The sequence below is a fragment of the Mesoplodon mirus genome (genome assembly GCF_964341445.2).
Source record: "Mesoplodon mirus genome assembly, chromosome: 5".
Classification (NCBI taxonomy): domain Eukaryota; kingdom Metazoa; phylum Chordata; class Mammalia; order Artiodactyla; family Ziphiidae; genus Mesoplodon; species Mesoplodon mirus.
This window is the reverse complement of record NC_138980.1, coordinates 161,369,449-161,389,621: the sequence shown is the minus strand read 5'-3', so window position 1 is coordinate 161,389,621 and position 20,173 is coordinate 161,369,449. Positions and strand designations below refer to the sequence as shown.

The following is a 20,173-nucleotide window of genomic DNA, read 5'->3' as shown; positions in this document are numbered from 1 at the left end:
CAACTTTGTTCTATATCTTCACAACAAAGTGCAATGATAAACTAATGCTTTGCAATCTGAAAATTACATTTGTCACTTTTTTCCTCTAAGGGTGCCAGATTGAAAAACCTTTCTGATTTATGATCTGTGCTTCAATTACAGTTGAATTCAAGACTACATGAAATAACTTGGTGCTGACAGTAGTCAATTTTCACATGGATATGGTTTTCCAAGACACCATAGTTTTCTGCTCCTTGTCCTTGTCCTCCTTGTCTACTTGCCTCTTAGATGAAATATTTTCAACAAATATGCTTATTTGAAAGGGCCTTGTTTGAATTTTAGTGTTATTATTTTGCTGCCTCATTTATACCTTACACTTAATTAAATTGCTACTCTCCACTCCTGTAGCTTGTTACAAAGTCTCCATTGTGGATTACAAAAATGTTTCATAATATCTGACCCTGAGGTGGCTAACATGATTCCAACATAGTATCTACAGGATAAATCCAAGCACCTCAAGGATAGATAGGTGTAGAAAGATCAAGTTAACAAAAACTAACACTTATAATATGAAAAAAAAAAAAACTAGAACAACATGCAGTGCTTAGCAAACAATATACTGAGAAGAATAAGAATATTACAGTGTCTATATTTGTTGTCACTCACATAGAAGTGTGGCGTTATCATTAGTCATTGAATTAGCCTAGCTAGATTTTGATGGCTAACAACACTTTCCAAATAGGCATCTTGATTTTTTCCACTGAGATGGGATTGGAATTTCAGTTCTCCAACTAAGAGATGTTTTATATCAACCCAACTTGACATAATTAGCCAATTCTCAATTTAATGTGTCATCCAATCTCTCCCCACTGATGTTCATAAATTTTGTATGCCCTCTGATTTCATTGGATTAGTCATTATTTTTGACTTGACTCTCTGTTCCAAGGCAAAAATAAAAGGTTTTATAGTACATTATAGTAGTTGCTAGATCAAATACCTAAATTTTAGCTTCTTTTCACATTTATAATCATAAATCTATTAAATTAATTTCCAGAACATTTTGAAATATAGGTGGATTGAGAGACACATTCTTGTCATATTTAGATACGTCTGTTGGTACTTATGCTTTCTTTGAATTTTATTAAGCATTTAATTGATTTTATCAAGTATAAAAATATATTCTCTCTTAAGATTTAATTGCTATATGCTAGTGATATTTGAGATTTTCTTTTTTTAAATAATGCGAGTCAGTCTGTGGTTTGACACAGCAAAGTCTATTTCAATTCATAGCCCAGAACTATTTAGATAATATGAGAATTATTTGATTTTAGGTATATGAAAATTTCCTTTCTAAAAACCTGTGATTCTTGTACCTTTCAACATGGTAGTTTTTGTAGATCTTTTAAAAAATTTCTTCATTATTATGGTATTATTCAGTATTCTTCTCATACATTAATCAATGAAGCTAAAGTATCTTAATATAAATAATTGATTTTATTTAGTAATTAAATAAATTACCATAGAATTATTTTTAAAATACCTTATGATTTTACAACATTTATATTAGGAGCCATCAAGCCCTAAAATATTTTTTCCTGAAGATATCTGGTAAGATTTTATATAAATTTTGAGTAAATGCTTTTTTTGCCTTTTTTCTACTTTATTTCATATTCACACCACAATAATGACTCTTTTAATTTAAAATATAAACCATAGAGGTTTCCTTAAAGGTGGCAATGGAGGACTGGAACTGTCAAAGACTGAGTGACAGGTGGGGTTGGGAATCAGTGAACGGTCTTAACGGACTCAAAGTTGCTGGTGGCTTGGAACTGCACCTGGTAGGGCAGTGGATGGATCTTGCAACTGTACACTTTGGAAATAAACTGGTTAGTGGGCTACTTGCGCCGGCATTCAGCATGCACCATGAAGAGCATTGTGAGGGAAACTTGTACCCAAGTAGGGGCCTTCCGTGTGGTGCTGCCTCGATGGTGTCTTAGGTGTGGAAACGTCCATGAACTTGGGGCAGTAGAGCTTCACCAGGGCCTCACCTGGGGTGTCAGAAAGGCTATTGGAAAGCATTGGCTTATTCTCACAGCACACATGGGGCAGTAGCCAAACTCCCCCTGCTGGTACTTTTCCAACATCTGGGTGATGCCATGGTTTGTGAGTATATAGGTGGTCTGGGTGAACCTATACAACATCTTGGCTGACTGCTTAATCAGGGTTCTCTGGTTGGGGTTGTCTTCCAGCTCTTCATCAGACTCCAGGTCCAAGATCATATCTAGAGCTTGTCTACTGTGAGGCACCTGCTCATTGAGTTGACTGAGGTTAAATTTGTCCTGGATGGAGTCTTCATCCACTTAACAGAATAATTCATAGTCATGGAGTCCATAGGACCAGTATAAATAACACTTCCTGAGGTTTAAATCATTTTTTTTAAATTTATCATTTATTTTTCCTTACTGATTTCCTGATGCTTCTTTGTCTCTGTAATTTTGTTTTCTTGAGTGATCATAAAGGTCTTTGAAAGTAGGGGTCCTTTTTTTCTTTTGTTTTGTAAAGCATGTCATGATTAAAATGTGTTTCTGGGCTTCCTTGGTGGCGCAGTGGTTGAGAGTCTGCCTGCCGATGCAGGGGACGCGGGTTCATGCCCCGGTCCGGGAGGATCCCACTTGCCGCGGAGCGGCTGGGCCCGTGAGCCATGGCCACTGAGCCTGCGCATCCGGAGCCTGTGCTCCGCAACGGGAGAGGCCACAACAGTGAGAGGCCCACGTACCACATTAAAAAAAAATGTGCTTCTACTTATTTTAATGAATTAATAAATAAAAACATCATGGGAATGATATTTTTAATTTCTATGTACTTTTAAGTGTTTATTGAACATAGTATCGGTAAAGACTAGTGACCACATCAAAAGAGTTCAGCTCAATGGATTGATTTCACATGTCAGAAGATACCTGCTTAGTCAGACTCAGATCAAAAACAGAATACCAATAACCTAGCACATTCTCATCTCAGTAAAAACCATTCCAGTTAACTGCTCTCATGACTTCTAAAACCAGAGATTAGTCCTGTCTGTTTTTGTACTTAGTGTTGATAAATTATGCATTATGTACATTATAGATGGTCAATTCCCATTGTGTGAATGTTCCACAATTCTTATGGCTTCTCCTATGAGTGGACATGTATATGGGTAGCTTCCAGTTTGGGCTTACAAATAATGCTATAATGAATATTCTAGTGCATGCCTTTCAGTGAACTTATGAATGCACTCCTGTTGGGTTTAGATATATATATAGGAGTGGAGCTGATTGTCTTTGGAACTGTGTATCTTCAGCTTTTGTAAATACTGCAGATTTTCAAAATGTCCTTATGCTTGAGTTTTCTTTTTTTTTTTTTTTCTATTGATACCTTTTTTTTTTTAGTACATCTTTATTGGAGTATAATTGCTTCACAATACCATGTTAGTTTCTGTTGCACAACAAAGCAAATCAGCCATATGCATACACATGTCCCCATATCCCCTCCTTCTTAAGCCTCCCTCCCATCCTCCCTATCCCACCTCTCTATGTCATCACAAAGCACCTAGCCGATCTCCCTGTGCTATGCTTCTTCTTTCCACCAGCCAACTATTTTACATTCGGTAGTGTATATACATCAATGCTACTCTCACTTTGCCCCAGATTCCCCCTCCCACCCCATGTCAACATGTCCATTTTCTATGTCTACCTCTTTATTCCTGCCCTGCAACTAGGTTCATCAGTACCATTTTTTTTTTTTTGGTTCCATATATATACATTAGCATATGGTGACATACTTCACTCTGTATGACAGACTCTAGGTCCACCCACTTCACTACAAATAACTCAATTTCGTTTCTTTTTATGGCTGAGTAATATTCCATTGTATATATGTGCCACATCTTCTTTATCCATTCATCTGTTGATGGACACTTAGGTTGCTTCCATGTCTTGGCTACTGTAAATAGAGCTGCAATGAACATTGTGGTACATGACCCTTTTTGAATTATGGTTTTCACAGGGTATATGCCCAGGAGTGGGATTGCTGGGTCGTATGGTAGTTCTATTTTTAGTTCTTTAAGGAACATCCATACTGTTTTCCATAGTGGTTGGATCAATTTACATTCCCACCAACAGTGCAGGAGGGTTCTCTTTTCACCACACTCTTTCCAGCATTTATTGTTTCTAGATTTTTTGATAATGGCCATTCTGACTGGCGTGAGGTGATACCTCATAGTTTTGATTTCATTTCTCTAATAATTAGTGATGTTGAGCATCTTTTCAGGTGCCTCTTGGCACATGTCTTCCTCGGTGAAATGTCTATTTAGGTCTTCTGCCCATTTTTTAACTGGATTGTTTTTTTTTTTGGTATTGAACTGCATGAGCTATTTGTATATTTTGGAGATTAATCCTTTGTCTGTTGTTTTATTTGTAAATATTTTCTCCCATTCTGAGGGTTGTCTTTTTGTCTTGTTTATGGTTTCCTTTGCTGTGTAAAAGCTTTGAAGTTTAATTAAGTCCTATGTGTTTATTTTTGTTTTTATTTCTGTTACTCTAGGAGGTGGGTCAAAAAAGTTCTTCCCATGGTTTATGTCAAAGAGTGATTTTCCTATGTTTTTCTCCAAAAGTTTAATAGTGTCTGGTCTTACATTGAAATCATTAATCCATTTGGAGTTTATTTTTGTATATGGTGTTAGGTAATGTTTTAATTTCATTCTTTTACATGTAGTTGTCCCGTTTTCCCAGCACCACTTATTGAAGAGGCTGTCTTTTCTCCATTGTATGTTCTGGCCTCCTTTGCCATAAAACAGGTGCCAATATGTGCAAGGATTTATCTCTGGTCATTCTGTCCTGTACCATTGATCTATATTTGTTTTTGTGCTAGTACCTTACTGTCTTGATTACTGTAGCTTTGTGGTATAGTTTGAAGTCAGGGAGCCTGACTCCTCCAAATCCATTTTTTTTTTTTACTCAAGATTGCTTTGGCTATTTGGGGTCTTTTGTGTTTCCATACGAATTGTAAGATTTTTTGTTCTAATTCTGTGAAGAATGCCATTGGTAGTTTGATAGGGATTACACTGAATCTGTAGATTGCTTTAGTCTATATAGTCATTTTCACAATATTGATTCTTCCAATCCAAGAACATGGTATATTTCTCCATCTGTTTTATGTCATCTTTGATTTCTTTCATCAGTGTTTTATAGTTTTCTGAGTACAAGTCTTTCGCCTCCTTAGGCAGGTTTATTCCTAGGTATTTTATTCTTTTTGCTGCAATGGTAAATGGGAGTGTTTCTTTAATTTCTCTTTCTGATGTTTTGTTGTGGTGTATAGGAATGCCAGAGATTTCTGTACATTAATTTTGTAACCTGCAACTTTATCAAATTCATTGATTAGTTCTAATAGTTTTCTGGTGGTATCTTTAGGATTTTCTATGTATAGTATCATGTCATCAGCAAATAATGACAGTTTTAATCCTTATTTATCCAATTTGTATTCCTTTTATTTCTTTTTTTTTTTCTCTGATTGCCATGGTTAGGACTTCCAAAACTATGTTGAATAGGAGTGGCAAGAGTGGACATCCTTCTCTTTTTCTTGATCCTAGTGGAAATGCTTTCAGTTTTTCACCATTGAGTATGATGCTTGCTGTGGGTTTGTCATATATGGACTTTATTATGTTGAGGTAGGTTCCCTCTATGCCCACTTTCTGGAGAGTTTTTTATAATAAATCGGTGTTGAATTTTGTCACACCTTTTTCTGCATCTAGGAGATGATCATATTGTTTTTATTCCTTAAATTGTTAATGTGGTGTATCACATTGATTGATTTGCATATATTGAAGAATCCTTGCATCCCTGGGATAAATCCCACTTGATCATGGTGTGTGATCCTTTTCATGTGCTGCTGGATTCTGTTTGCTAGTGTTTTGTTCAGGATTTTTACATCTCTGTTCATCAGTGATATTGGCCTGTAGTTTTCATTTTGTGTGATATCTTTTTCTGGTTTTGTTATCAGGGTGCTGGTGGCTTTGTAGAATGAATTTGGGAGTGTTTCTCCCTCGGCAATTTTTTGGAAGAGTTTGAGAAGGATCGGTGTTTGTTCTTCTCTAAATGTGCTCTTCTGTAAATGTTTGATAGAATTCACCTGAGAAGCCATCTTGTCCTAGACATATTTTTGTTGGGAGATTTTTTTTTTTTTTTGGTGGTACACGGGCCTCTCACTGTTGTGGCCTCTCCTGTTGCGGAACACAGGCTCCGGACACGCAGGCTCATTGGCCATGGCTCATGGGCCCGGCCGCTCCATGGCACGTGGGATCCTCCTGGACCGGGGCACAAACCCGCGTCCCCTGCACCGGCAGGTGGACTCCTAACCACTGCGCCACCAGGGAAGCCCTGTTGGAAGATTTTTAATTATGGTTTTAATTTCATTACTTGTGATAGGGTTGTACATATTTTCTAATTCTTCCTGGTTTAGTTTTGGAAAATTGTACCTTTCGAAGAATTTGTCCATTTCTTCATGGTTGTCCATTTTATTGGCATATGGTTGTTTGTAGTAGTCTCTTATAATCCTTTGTATTTCTGCAGTGTCAGTTGTGATTTCTCCTTTTCATTTCTAATTTTATTGATTTATGTCTCCTCCCTCTTTTTCTTGATGAGTCTGGCTAAGGGTTTATCAATTATGTTTATTTTCTTAAAGAACCAGCTTTTAGTTTTATTTAACTTTGCTATTGTTTTCTTCATTTCTATTTATTTATTTCTGCTCTGATCTTTATGATTTCTTTCCTTCCTCTGACTTTGGGTTTTCTTTGCTCTTCTTTCTTTAGTTGTCTTAAAAGTAGGATTAGACTGTTTATGCGAGTTTTTTTCTTGTTTCTTGAGGTGAGATTGAATTGCTGTAAACTTCCCTGTTAGAACTGCTTTTGCTGGGCCCCATAGGTTTTGGCTCACCTTGTTTTCATTATCATTTGTTTCTATGTATTTTTTATTTCTTTGATTTCTTCAGTGATCTCTTGGTTATTTAGGAGAGCACTGTTTAACCCCTATGTTTTTTTCAGGTTTTTTTCCTGTAATTGATTTACAATTGATTTACAAAAGCATATATATGGGTCTTTTTTTGTATCCATTCAGCCAGTCTGTGTCCTTTGGTTGGGGCATTTAGTTTATTTACTTTCAAGTTTATTATCTATATGTATGTTCCTATTACCATTTTCTTAACTGTTTTCGGTTTGTTTTTGTGGGTCTTTTTCTTCTCTTTGTGTTTCCTGCTTAGAGAAGTTTCTTTAGCATTTGTTATAAACTGGTTTCATGGTGCTGAATTCTCTTAGCTTTGGTTTGTCTGGAAAGCTTTTGACTTCTCTATCAAACCTGAATTAGATCCTTGCTGGGTACAGTAATCTTGGTTGTAGGTTTTTTTCTTTCATCACTTTAAGTATATCCTGCCACTCCCTTCTGGCTTGCAGAGTTTCCACTGAAAAATCAGCTGATAACCTTACAAGGATTTCTTTGTATGTTTTTTTGTTTGTTTGTTTTTCTTTTGCTGTTTTTAATATTTTTCTTTGCATTTCATTTTTGTTAATTTGATTAATATATGTACTGGTGTATTTTTCCTAGGTTTTATCCTGTATTGGGATTCTCTTTGCTTCCTGGATTTGGGTGACTCTTTCCTTTCCCATGTTAAGGAAGTTTTCCACTATAATCTCTTCATATATTTTCTTAGACCATTTCTTTTTCTCTTCTTCTTCTGGGATGCCTATAATTTGAATGTTGGTGCATTTAGTATTGTCTCAGTGGTCTCTGAGGTTGTCTTCAATTCTTTTCATTCTTTTTTCTTTATTTTTCTCCTCCTCAGTTATTTCCACCATTTTGTCTTCCAGCTCACTTATTCATTCTTCTGCCTCCACTATTCTTTTACTGATTCCTTCCAGTGTATTTTTCATTTCAGTTATTGTGTTGTTCATCTCTGTTTGTTTGTTCTTTAGTTCTTCTAGGTCTTTGTTAAACATTTCTTGTATTTTCTCAATCTGTGCTTCCATTCTATTTCTGAGATTCTGGATCATCTTTACTATCATTACTCTGAATTCTTTTTCAGGTAGATTGCCTATTTCCTTTTCATTTGCTCAGTCTTGTAGGTTTTTACCTTGCTCATTCAACTGTGACATATTTTTTTGCTGTCTCATTTTTTGTTTTGTTTTTAATGAATAGGTTGTGTTCCTCTTTTACTGGTTGTTTGGCCTGAGGCTTCCAACACTAGTTTGTAAGCTATTGAGTAGAGTTGGTCTTTGTGCTGAGATGAGGACCTCCAGGAGAACTCACTCTGATGAATATTCCCTGGGGTCTGAGGTTCTCTGTTAGTCCAGTGGTTCAGACTCAGAGCTCCCACTGCAGGAGCTTCCACCTGACCCATGGGTCATGAATCAAGATCCCACAAGTCACGTGTGGCAGCAAAAAAAAAACAGTAACAAAGTAAAAAATAAAATTAAACTAGGAAACTAACAGATTTATTAGAAAGAATGTAAAAATAAAAATATATATGAATCAACAATTGGAATGTACATTTGTACCCAATAGTAGAAAAGAGGAGGAGGGAAAAGGAAAAAAAAAAAGGGTGGGGGAAGGAAGGCCTTGGCTGTGGAGAGTGGGGCCTAAGCAAGGGTGAAGTTTGGGTGGCGGATGGGGCCAATGCTCAGGACCCAAAGGCTGGAAAAGGTCCTGAGTGCTGTGGGGGGTGGGGCTTATACTCAAGGAACAGTAGGGACCCAGGTGTGCCACCCACTCCTGGTCTCAGAGGGCAGGGTACCTCACCTGGGAGCCCAGCAGGCTTCCCGTGCTCGAGTGGGCAGAGCAAATGCCCTCCTCTCCTCTCCTGCTCCTCTGGTTTGGGGTCTGGGAGGGCCCCTCCTGCCTGTCTCTCTGATCTCCCAGGTCTCTCTCCTATGCCCCAGGACCATTGTGGTAGGGGGAAATGGGGGTCTTGGAGGGCAGGGGACCAGCCTGGGTGCTCAGCAGGCTCCCTGTGCCCGAGTGAGCAGGGTAATCACCCTCTACTCCTCTCCTGATCCTCCTGGATGGCCCCTCCTGCTTGCCACTCCTGATCTCTGTGGCCTCCCTCCTATGTCCCCAGGATCCACGTGGCCTGGATGGGGCTTTGGAGGGAGGGGGAATTGATTTGGGAATGCAGCAAGCTCCCCAGCCCAAGGTACGCCAATCCTGTCTGGGCTCCACTTCTCCCTCCTTGGTCCACCTACATCCCACTGGTTCACTCTGGGGTTCCTCCTGTCTCCTTGCGGGTCAGAGTCCCCTACCAGTGGCCAGCAGGCACCCTAGTTGTGGGGAGACATTAACTCTGCATGTTCCCACACCACCATCTTGACTCCTCCCCTGTGCTTGAGTTTTGAGGTACATAATTTACTTTGATATTTATAAGAAATCTAAAAACTCAGCTTTTATTTTCCTATTTACACAAACTTTCAGAAATGTGTGCTTTAACTTCAAAATATTTTATCACATTTTGTTATAATTACTAGTTTTATAACATTGTGGTAAGAAAATGTGATGTAAACCCTTATAATTTATCTGTTTTCAAGTGTGTTGCAATTTATTTTAAAATGTCCAAAGTATGTGGGAAAAATAGGAGACAGAAAGTGGATAGAGTGAGAACATAGTTACATAGAAAGAACAGCCTACTGTTTAGTACTTAAATGACCTCAATATCCTTTTTTTATTATCTTCTTTTTATGTTGAATTTTTTTTCCTTTTTCATACTATCATTGATTTCTTATTAACTTCTCTTTTACCTTCTTATCATTTTTTTCTGACACTCAATGGTTTCAGACTAATCATATCCCTAATTTAGACTGGTATGTTTGTAAATATCAATTGACATTTCTTTCATTCTTCATCACTTTTTAAATGTTTTTTTGTATATAATTATTTTTTTAACATTTTTATCACATATTTGGGTAATTTGTTTCTCTCTGTGTACATGTAGTTATCTCATCTTTAAAACTCAGACTTTATACTTTGCTTTTGATTCAGGAATTTAACCAAAAAAGGATTATTGTTGTGACATTTATAATCATATTAATGTTTCTTGTTGTCTTATGACCTCTGGTGTGGCCGTAATTTTTAGATTGTGTTTTTTACTTTCTTAGCGGTATTTTTTAATCTCACCTAAACCCATTTTTGGCTCATTATTCCTTTTTCATTCCAGCCTGTTCTTCCCATCTAATTAGTTATTGCTGTTTTATAGGCATTATGTATTTTTATGTGATTATTACAACAAAAGTCTTCCTGAAATTCCTCCTAGGTCATTGAGTGTTTTTTTGACACATATGTACTGGGCTCCTATTTTCCAAAAATGATTCTAGGTCTTGGGGACTGATCAACTAGCAAGAAAAACTTGAGTTCTTGCACTTGAGGAACTTGAATTCTGGCAGGGGCAAGGGAGGCAATCAATAAACAATTTGGAAAATAAAAGAATAAACATAGCAGATAAAAATTCATGTTATGAAAAAAATCTAACAGAGCAAGAGTTTTCATAGTACATTGGGGCAGTTGATGTGGAGTGGTCAGGTGTGGCCTCCATGAGGAATGAAATTGAAGGAGTAAGCCAGGAGATTATATGTGGAAAGCCATTTCCAGACAAAGAAATATCCTGTGCAAAAGGCTTAAGTCAGGTCTAGTATAAAATACATCTTATCATTGGCAAAATATTACTTTCATGTACATTTGCACCTTTACACTGTCAAAATATCATTATTAATTTAATACAGTCTTCACTCCAATTATCACAAACAAATGTAGAAATGCATTATCTCTTCTTTGGATGAACTTAATCTGGATACTTTATCAGAATATTTTAAGGTATATCATGAACTACAATTTGTTAATATAAAACTTAAAGAGCCAGTTAAAAAATTTGAAGTTGATTTTTTTATCATTAATTTAGAACAATTTTACATGCTTCCAATTAATTTAGAGATTACCAAAAAAGGGGCATTTAAAAAGCATTTGATCTTCAGAAAAGCTTTACTAAGTAATTATAAGCTCTTAAAATCACTCTCCTTTGAAAAGAAAAGCATGTGTTCTTTTGTATAATCCATCTTAAACTTTAAAGTTTTTCATTCTGGGCAAAAGAAGTTTGTTAATATTTTCCAAAATAAATATTTATAGATGCAGAGCAAGTTAGCAAAAGACGAAAATTTGTCAGCATTGGACAAAAAACTAAATATTTCTTATCTTCTCAAACAACAAGCTTTTAGTTTTATTGATCTTTGCTATTGTTTCCTTCATTTCTTTTTCATTTATTTCTGATCTGATCTTTATGATTTCTTTCCTTTTGCTAACTTTGGAGTTTTTTTGTTCTTCTTTCTCTAATGGCTTTAGGTGTAAGGTTAGGTTTTTTATTTGAGATTTTTCTTGTTTCTTGAGGTAGATTTGTATTGCTATAAACTTCCCTCTTAGAAATGCTTTTGCTGCATCCCATTGGCTTTGGGTTATTGTGTTTTCAATGTCATTTGTTTCTAGGTATGTTTTAATTTCCTCTTGGATTTTTCAGTGATCTCTTGTTTATTTAGTAGCATGTTGTTTAGCCTCCATGTATTTGTATTTTTCAGAGTGTGTTTCCTGTAATTGATAATTTAGCCTCATAGTGTAGTTGTTGAAAAAGATACTTGATACAATTTCAATTTCCTTAAATTTACCAAGGCTTAATATGTGACCCAAGATATGATCTGTCTTGGAGAATATTCCATGAGCATTTGAGAAGAGTGTGTATTCTGTTGTTTTTTGTTGGAATGTCTTATAAATATCAATTAAGTCCATCTTGTCTAATGTGTCATTTAAAGCTTGTGTTTCTATACTTATTTTCATTTTGGATGATCTGTCCTTTGGTGATCATCCAAAGGACAGTGGGGTGTTAAAGTCCCCTACTATTATTGTGTTACTGTTGATTTCCTCATTTATGGCTATTAGTATTTGCCTTATGTACTGAGGTGTTCCTATATTGGGTGCATAAATATTTATCATTTTTATATTTTCTTCTTGGACTGATCCCTTGATGATTATATAGTGTCCTTCTCTGTCTCTTGTAATAGCTTTTATTTTAAAGTCAGTTTTTCTGATATAAGAAATGCTACTCCAGCTTTCTTTTGAATTCCATTTGCATGGAAAATCTTTTTCCATCCCCTCAGTTTTAGTCTGTAGGTGTCACTATATCTGAAGTGGGTCTCTTGTAGACAGCATATATATAGGTCTTGTTTCTGTATCCATTCAGCCAGTCTATGTGTTTTGGTTGGAGCATTAAATCCATTTACATTTAAGGTAAGTATCAATATGTATATTCCTATTACCATTTTCTTAATTTTTTGGGATTTGTGTTTGTAGGTCTTTCCTTCTCTAGTGTTTCCTACCTAGAGAAGTTCATTTAGCATTTGTTGTAAAGCTGTTTTGGTGGTGCTGATTTCTCTTAGCTTTTGCTTGTCTGTAAAGGTTTTAATTTCTCCACTGAATCTGAATAAGATCTTTGCTGGATGGAGTAATCTTGGTTGTAGGTTTCTCCCTTTGGCCACTTTAAATTTGTCTTGGTACTCACTTCTGTCTTGCAGAGTTTCTTCTGAAAAATCAACTGTTAACTTTTTGGGGATTACATTGTATGTTATTTGTTGCTTTTCCCTTGCTGCTTTTAATATTTTTTCTTTGTATTTACTTTTTGATAGTTTGATTAACATGTGTCTTGGCTTATTTCTCCCTGGATTTATCCTGTATGGTACTCTCTGTGCTTCCTGGGCTTGATTAGCTGTTTCCTTTCCCATGTTAGAGAAGTTTTCCACTCTAATCACTTCAAATATTTTCTCAGCCCCTTTCTTTTTCTCTTGCTCTTCTGGGAACCCATAATTCGAATGTTGGTGTGTTTAATATTGTCCCAGAAATCTCTGAGCCTGTCCTCAATTATTTTCATTCTTATTTCTTTATTCTGCTCTTTGGCAGTTATTTCCACTATTTTATTTTCCAGGTCAAACAAACAATGATGAACAATACAATAAGTGAAATTTAAAATTCTCTAGAAGGAATCAATAGCAGAATAACTGAGGCAGAAGAACAGAGAATTTTAAATTTCACTTATTGTATTGTTCATCATTGTTTGTTTGCTCCTTAGTTCTTCTAGGTCCTTGTTAAATATTTCTTGTATTTTCTCCATTGTATTTCCAAGATTGTAGATCATCTTTACTATCATTATTCTGCATTTTTTTCAAGTAGACTGTCCATTTCTCTTCATTTGTTTGGTGTGTTTTTACCTTGCTCCTTTATCTACTGTATGTTTCTCTGTCTTCTCATTTTGTTTAACTTACTGAGTTTGGAGTCTTCTTTTTGCAGGCTGCAAGTTCATAGTTCCCATTGATTTTGGTGTTGGCTCCCTGTGGATGCAGTTAGCTCAGTGCCTTCTGTAGGCTTCCTAGTGGAGGGGACTGGTGCCTGTGTTTTGGTGGTTGGGGCTGGATCTTGTCTTTCTGGTGGGAAGGTCCACGTCTGGTGGAGTGTTTTTGGGGTGTCTGTGAACTTAGTATGATTTTCAGGCAGCCTGTCTGCTAATGGGTGGGGTTGTGTTCCTGTCTTGCTAGTTGTTTGGCATGGGGCATCCAGCTCTGGAGCTTGCTGGCCATAGGGTGGAGCTGGGTCTTAGTGTTGAGATGGAGATCTCTGGGAGAGCTCTCACCGATTGATATTATGTGGGGCCTGGAGGTCTCTGGCCGTCTGATGTCCTGAACTTTACTCTCCTACCTAGGAGGCTCAGGCCTGACATCTGGCCAGAGCACCAAGACCCTGTCAGCCACATGGCTTAGAAGAAAAGGAAGAAAAAAAAATATATAAAAAAACGTTAAAAAAATCAAAATAAAAATATAAAAAAATATAAAAAAGAAGAGAGCAAGCAAACCAATAAACAAATCCACCAATGTTAGTTAACAAGCACTAAAAACTAAACTAAGATAGACATAAAAATCAGAAACAAGTCAGTCACAGACAGCAATCCCCAAGTCTACACTTGCTCCCAAAGTCCACTGACTCAATTTTGGGAACATTTCTTGTCTATTTAGGTATTCCACAGAAGCAGCATTCATCAAGTTGATTATGTGGGTTTAATCCACTGCTCCTGAGGCTGCAGAAATTTCCCTTTCTCTTCTTTGTTTGCAGAGCTCCTGGGGTTCAGGTTTGGTTTTGGCCCCGCCTCTGCATGTAGGTTGCCCTCAGGTGACTTTTCCCCACCTAGACAGGAAGGGGTTATAGCAGCAGTTGATTAGGTCTTTCTTGCTCTCTCAGGCGTAAGAGAGGGAGGGGTATGGTAGTCATAATTGGAATGCGCTGTGAGCCTGCAGTGGCAGAGGCCAGCTTGACATTGCAACAGCCTGAGGCTTTCCATGTTTTCTCCCGGGGAAGTTGTCCCTGGATCTCGGGACCCTAGCTGTGGTGTGCTGCACAAGTTCCCAGGGTGGTGGGGGTGTTTGGGTAATGAACTGCTTGCACACAGGATTCTTGGTGGCAGAGGCAGCAGCATTAACGTTTCATGCCCATTTCTGGGGTCCGAGCTGATAGCCAAGGCTCATGCTCATCTCTAGAGGTTGCTTAGGCAGTTCTCTGCCTTCTGTGGGTACAGGCAGAAGGAATCCCCTCTCCTCGCACACCCCAATACAATGGTCTCTTTCCTCTTTGGAAGGTACAGACTTTTCCCCTGACTCCTTCCCAGCTAGTTGTGGCACACTAGCCCCCTTCAGGCTGTCTTTATGCAGCCAACCCCAGTCCTCTTGTTGGGCTGTGACCTCCAAAGCCTGATCCTCAGCTCCCAGCCTCCACCCACCCCAGCGGGTGAGCAGACAAGCCTCTCGGGCTGGTGAGTGCTGGTTGGCACCAATCCTCTCTGCGGGAATCTTTCTGCTTTGCCCTCTGCACCCCTGTTGCTGCACTCTCTTCTGTGGCTCCTAAGCTTCCTTCCTGCCCACCCCCCACCCTGTCTCTGCTAGTGAAGGGGCTCCTTAGAATGTGGGAAATTTTCCTCCTTCACAGTTCCCTCCTAGAGGTACAAGTCACATCCCTATTCTTTTGTCTCTGTTTTTTCTTTTTTCTTTTGCCCTACCCAGGTACGTGGAGTGTTTCTTGCCTTTTGGAAACTCTGAGGTCTTCTGCCAGTGTTCGGTAGGTGTTCCGTAGGAGTTGTTCCACATGTAGATGTATTTCTGATGTATTGTGGAAACGAAGGTGATCTCCACATCTTACTACTCCACTATCTTGAAGGTCCCCTCTAAAAGTTGGTTCTTAAAAGTCAAAAACTTTTTCATTTTCTTACTAGATAGTTCTGATGTGACCTATAGGTAGGTCCCTTTGTCACAGGTATTGTGTGCAAAGTGGGTCTTTCTAGGTCTCCACTTGTAATAAAAAGCAGTGCTCTCTTTTGTTGCTACCTATCATGCACCAGCTTTGGGACAAATTTGTCAATGTTACATAACATGGGTTAAGAAATAAGCTTTACTGAAGAAATGAAAACTTGCATAAAGAAATGACTGCCAATGTAAAGGAGGCTAAATCAATAAATAACACTGTGAGGTACCATTCTGTACCATTTAGGATGGCTATAATAAAAAACAAAACAAAACAAACAAAACACAGAAACAAAAACAGAAAATAACAAGTGTTGGTGAGGATGTGTAGAAAGTTTAACCCTTGTGCATTGCTGGTGAGAATGTAAAATGATGCAGCTGCTGTGGAAAATTGTATAACTCTTCCTCAAAATTGTAAACATAGAATTATTATATTTTATAGCAATTTCACATTTGAGCATATACCACAAAGAATTGAAAGCTGAGATGCAAAAAGATATCAGTACACTTATGTTCATAGCAGCATCATTCACAATAACCAAATGGTGGAATCAACCTATGTGCCCATCAACAGATAAATGAATAAACAAGGCATATATACAATGAAATATTATTCAATCTTAAAAAAAGAATGAAATTTTGACTCATGTCACAGTGTGGATGACCTTGAAAACATTATGCTCAGTGAAATAAGCCAGTTACAAAAAAGATAATTATTGTATTATCCCACTTATATGAAGTATCTACAGTAGTCAAATTCATAAAGGCAGAGAGTGAAATGGAGCTTGTCAGAGGAAACAGGGAGGGGGACTGGTGAGTTATATCTAATGTTACAGAGTTTCAATTGGGGAAGATGAAAAAGTTCTGGTGTTATATATATTTTATCACAATTAAAAAAATAAAAGAAAAAGAGCACAGGTCTTCCTTCCCCCACTACCACAGGGAGAGATGTATGGTAAAGCTGGTGGGCCAATATTGTCAGTCTGATTTTCACTGGAAAGACCCACCCCTAGTTACTCTTCCTTTTTATAGTTCAAACTTGAAAGTTTGTCACTTTGGGATAAACAGACTGCTTGGTGTCAAGAAGTCTAGGTGCCAACCACTTACAGGAGTTATTTGGACAAATGAGTTTCCCAGCATCCAGAGATATTTTGGGGCCCAAAGGATTTTTATAGATATTCTTGTCATGAAATAAAGCCACACTTCCCATAGGAAGAGCTGAGCAAGGAAATGGGAGACCCTCGTCCCAGTGGACTCACTGTCCCTTTCTCCCAGAGTGAGCTCCTTGAGTTTCTCCAGATAATTCTACTCCTTGTATTACATGAAGAGAGGAAGATATTTCCTAAGGGGCAAGACATGTAGCCTTACAAAATTTTGTTTTAAAATTATAGCTTCTTGCCAAAATAATACATGAAGATACTAACCAGCTCATCACTTTTCTATTCTTATTTTGTTATTACTCCTTTCCCTCTTCTCTTGATTTTAATGTCAATACAAACTCCAAATTTTCTCTGATTGTTCCTGTTGGTCACTTTTCTCTTATAACCAGTTCCTAAATATAAATATGAAGATTTTTTGTTATCCACCCTCATGTTTTTCTCTTTTTATGCTACAGTTATATTTATAGATTTAGATATGATAAAATCATAAAGATATGTTTACCCAAAATGATGATCCTAACAAGTTTGTTTTATCTTTTTTTCAGACATCCCAATACAATGATATTCAGTACTAAAATGATACAAACTTACAATACAAAGGGAACAGGAGTGGAAGAACAGTGGACAAGATAATAAGATATGATAGACAGAAAGCTGATAGAAATATACTGGCTGAGGAAGTAGAGAAGAAAAAGTTTTCTTTTAGAAGAGACATAAAGGAATTCAGATTTGGGAGCTAAATAAACTAATTTTATTGTCATTAAATATCAGAATTTTTTTAATGCAGCAATAAAAAAACAAAACCCTTACAGAAGGAAGAAGACAAGATGAATCAGAAATAGGAAAATTATAAGGCAGTAGTTCTCACACTTTGGCTCTGGGACCAGGAGTATCAGCATCAATTGTGAACTTGTTAGCAATGCAGATTCTCAAGACCTACCCAGACCCATTGTTTCACAACCTGAATCAGCAACCCAGGGTTGAACAGGCTCTCAGGTGATTCCCATTGCATGTGAGAACAATGACCACAGTGAAGTCTTTATGTAAGTGGTAGAGTCAGGGATGTTCACTAATGGATTGGTATATTTTTCAATATTTCAACTCTAGTTTACCACATAGATATGACAGGAGATAAGATTTTCTTTTTAAAAAGATTTCTTTTACAGTTTTAACAATGGATGGATTAAAAAGGGAAGTTTACTAAGTCAGAGACTTTTATAGTCCAGACAAAAAATGCTAAACACAATCAAGGGCACAATTGGGAAATCTGTATTTTACATTTACTTTTTTCATTAAACTAAAAATAGTCTCTATAAATAGTCTATTAATTTAAAAAAAATAAAGAAAAATTACTGCATTTTAATCTGTCTTTAAGAGGCAGATTGAGGAGATAATTAATAAGAAAAGTCAGTTAAATCATTCATTAGGTTTTTTAAAAATATACATATGTAATAAGAGTTCTCCATCCTAAAATTTATTTTTTCCTGGAGTGAATGCTGAGCTAAGTAACTTTTGAAAATTTTAGTGGATTATATTTTTCACTAATTTCTAGTACTGAATCCTCTCACTAGGTCTTTTTAGAACTGTATTTAGATTTTTGTTGTTGTTGTTTCTTTTTTTTTTTTTTTTGCATATTTCCTTTATTTTGCAGAAAATGTTTTGCTGATTGTCTTTGGCTATTTTTTTCAGAAGAAAAATATTGCCATTGTAGGTTTAACAATACAAGAGGCAATTACATATGCTCAAAATAAACACATTCTAGTGGGCAGAACAGTGAAATTTCCATTTCAATTAAAGTCTGTTTTCCTCAACTATGAATTTATTATTTTGTCCTTAAAAGCTTAACTATAAGTATGATAGCTGTCACAAAAGGGACCTGAAAACTACTCTGAAGCAACAAGGAATGCAATTGAAATTATGCTTTTTATTTCACTAAATAAGATGAGTTGAGTTTATTAATTCTAGTGTGTCAAACCTTCTATATGCTGTATGAGACACAAAAAAATAAGGTTCTGGATCTTAGCAAACAAAATTTTATTATGATCAAGTAATGGTGATTTAATAGTCCAACTGAATTTTGTTTCCATACTTAAATTCATCTGTAGCATATAAACACAACATAGGACTACACTTGTGTTGCAGATGATGGGTGAGGTTATTTTTTTGATGAACAGCAGAACATATATTCCTTTTCATATTTTAAAGTGAAGTTAATAAGATTTTTTTTTCTTTCTTGACCCATGAGACTATTTTGTACCTAGATCAAATCAACACTGGTAGACATAAGAAAAAAAAATAGTGTATATTTTAAGGAAAGGCTTTGGTTTACATGGAAGGTGTTGACGGGGATATCCATGAGGTTATGAAGCCAAGGTGTGATATTGGCTGTCAGGAATATCTGTGGCCATGACATGGTTCTTAAAGAGTGAGAATCCTGAGGAGAAGGGACCTGAGATTATTTGGGTAAGATAGTGTTCACTGGGAAGGACTGGACTCCCAGCCCTTTAGGCAGCTATGCTGCCTGAGAACCTGGTGTGAAGGTGCCCTGCTAGCTGAACACAGGTTGAGGCACTGATGCAGTCTTGTTGTGCTCAGGAGTAACATGATAGTATGCACACACATGCTGAGGCTGGGCTAAGTTCATGGGATCAGATCATGGACAACTTGCAAATGAATTATCAGAATCGGTTGGAGAATTTTTCCAATGAGTGTATGGGCTAAGTATGAGCTTCTCCAAGTGGGAAGGGGGCCTAGGCACAACTTTGAGGACAGGGACAGGGATGGGTGAACTGTGGTTCCTCAGCATAGAGCATTTTTCACAACCATGGATGGAGAAAAGTGAGACAGGACCTCCAAACTGAGGATGGGGGTTGACAGCAGATAGAAGGAACTGAGTCCAGGGATAAGCTACTTCCATTAGTAATACCCAGGTTGCTGTTTGTCTCTGTGTTCTTCCATCTTATCTTTGTGATCCCTGTTTCTTTTTGCATCACAGCAAGCCCTTGCAAATCAGTTGTATTTAGTTTTAAGAGCCATAATCTCTTTCTGATAAGCCTTGACAGATATGCCTTGAGTCTTGAGAATGCCGTGGCTGGTAATCATCCCCTGTAGACCCTCAACTCATACTATATGAATTTAGAGTTTTGATTTATGTAAGGAGTTCAATATGCACATATGGCTTGGACTGACCCCCCAGGCATCTACTCTCTGTTCACACACTTCCAGAAGTGGTTGCTCTCCATCACAAATTCCAAGCTGAAACAACACATGGTGTTCGGGTCCAGGCCAGACATACTCAACTTCAGCACTGGGAACATCCTCCTGCTGTTATTGGTGACCATCACCTGGTTGGTGAGCTCTCTGAAGTGCAGCCACATCTAACTTTTCTTGGTTGACACTGGGGTCACCCTTCTCCCTGCCAGCCTGTAGCTCTCACTTCAAGGAGCTCAGCTGGTGGTCCACTCAATTACAGGGTATTCTATAAGTTCTGGACACCAAGGGAGCTTGTCCTCTTGCTGACCCTTCTTCATGGTCCTCTAACCCAGACTTACTTACCCAAGAGCCATATTTAACTCCTTTCAACAGCCACTCTTCCAAGAAAAGGAGCAGCAAAGGTCCACCTTTCCAAGGCAGAGACCTGTGAGGAGAA

The 20,173-nt window shown here is 37.4% G+C and overlaps 1 pseudogene across 1 annotated transcript; it reads right to left on the bottom strand.

The window, feature by feature from the left end:
• Window positions 1–1,763: 1,763 nt before the first annotated feature.
• LOC309804447 (casein kinase II subunit beta-like) lies at window positions 1,764–19,901 on the bottom strand (annotated as a pseudogene). Its single transcript has 2 exons — window positions 19,744–19,901; window positions 1,764–2,394 (listed from the first exon to the last, which is right to left on the bottom strand). The product of its transcript is annotated as a casein kinase II subunit beta-like (transcript).
• Window positions 19,902–20,173: the final 272 nt, after the last annotated feature.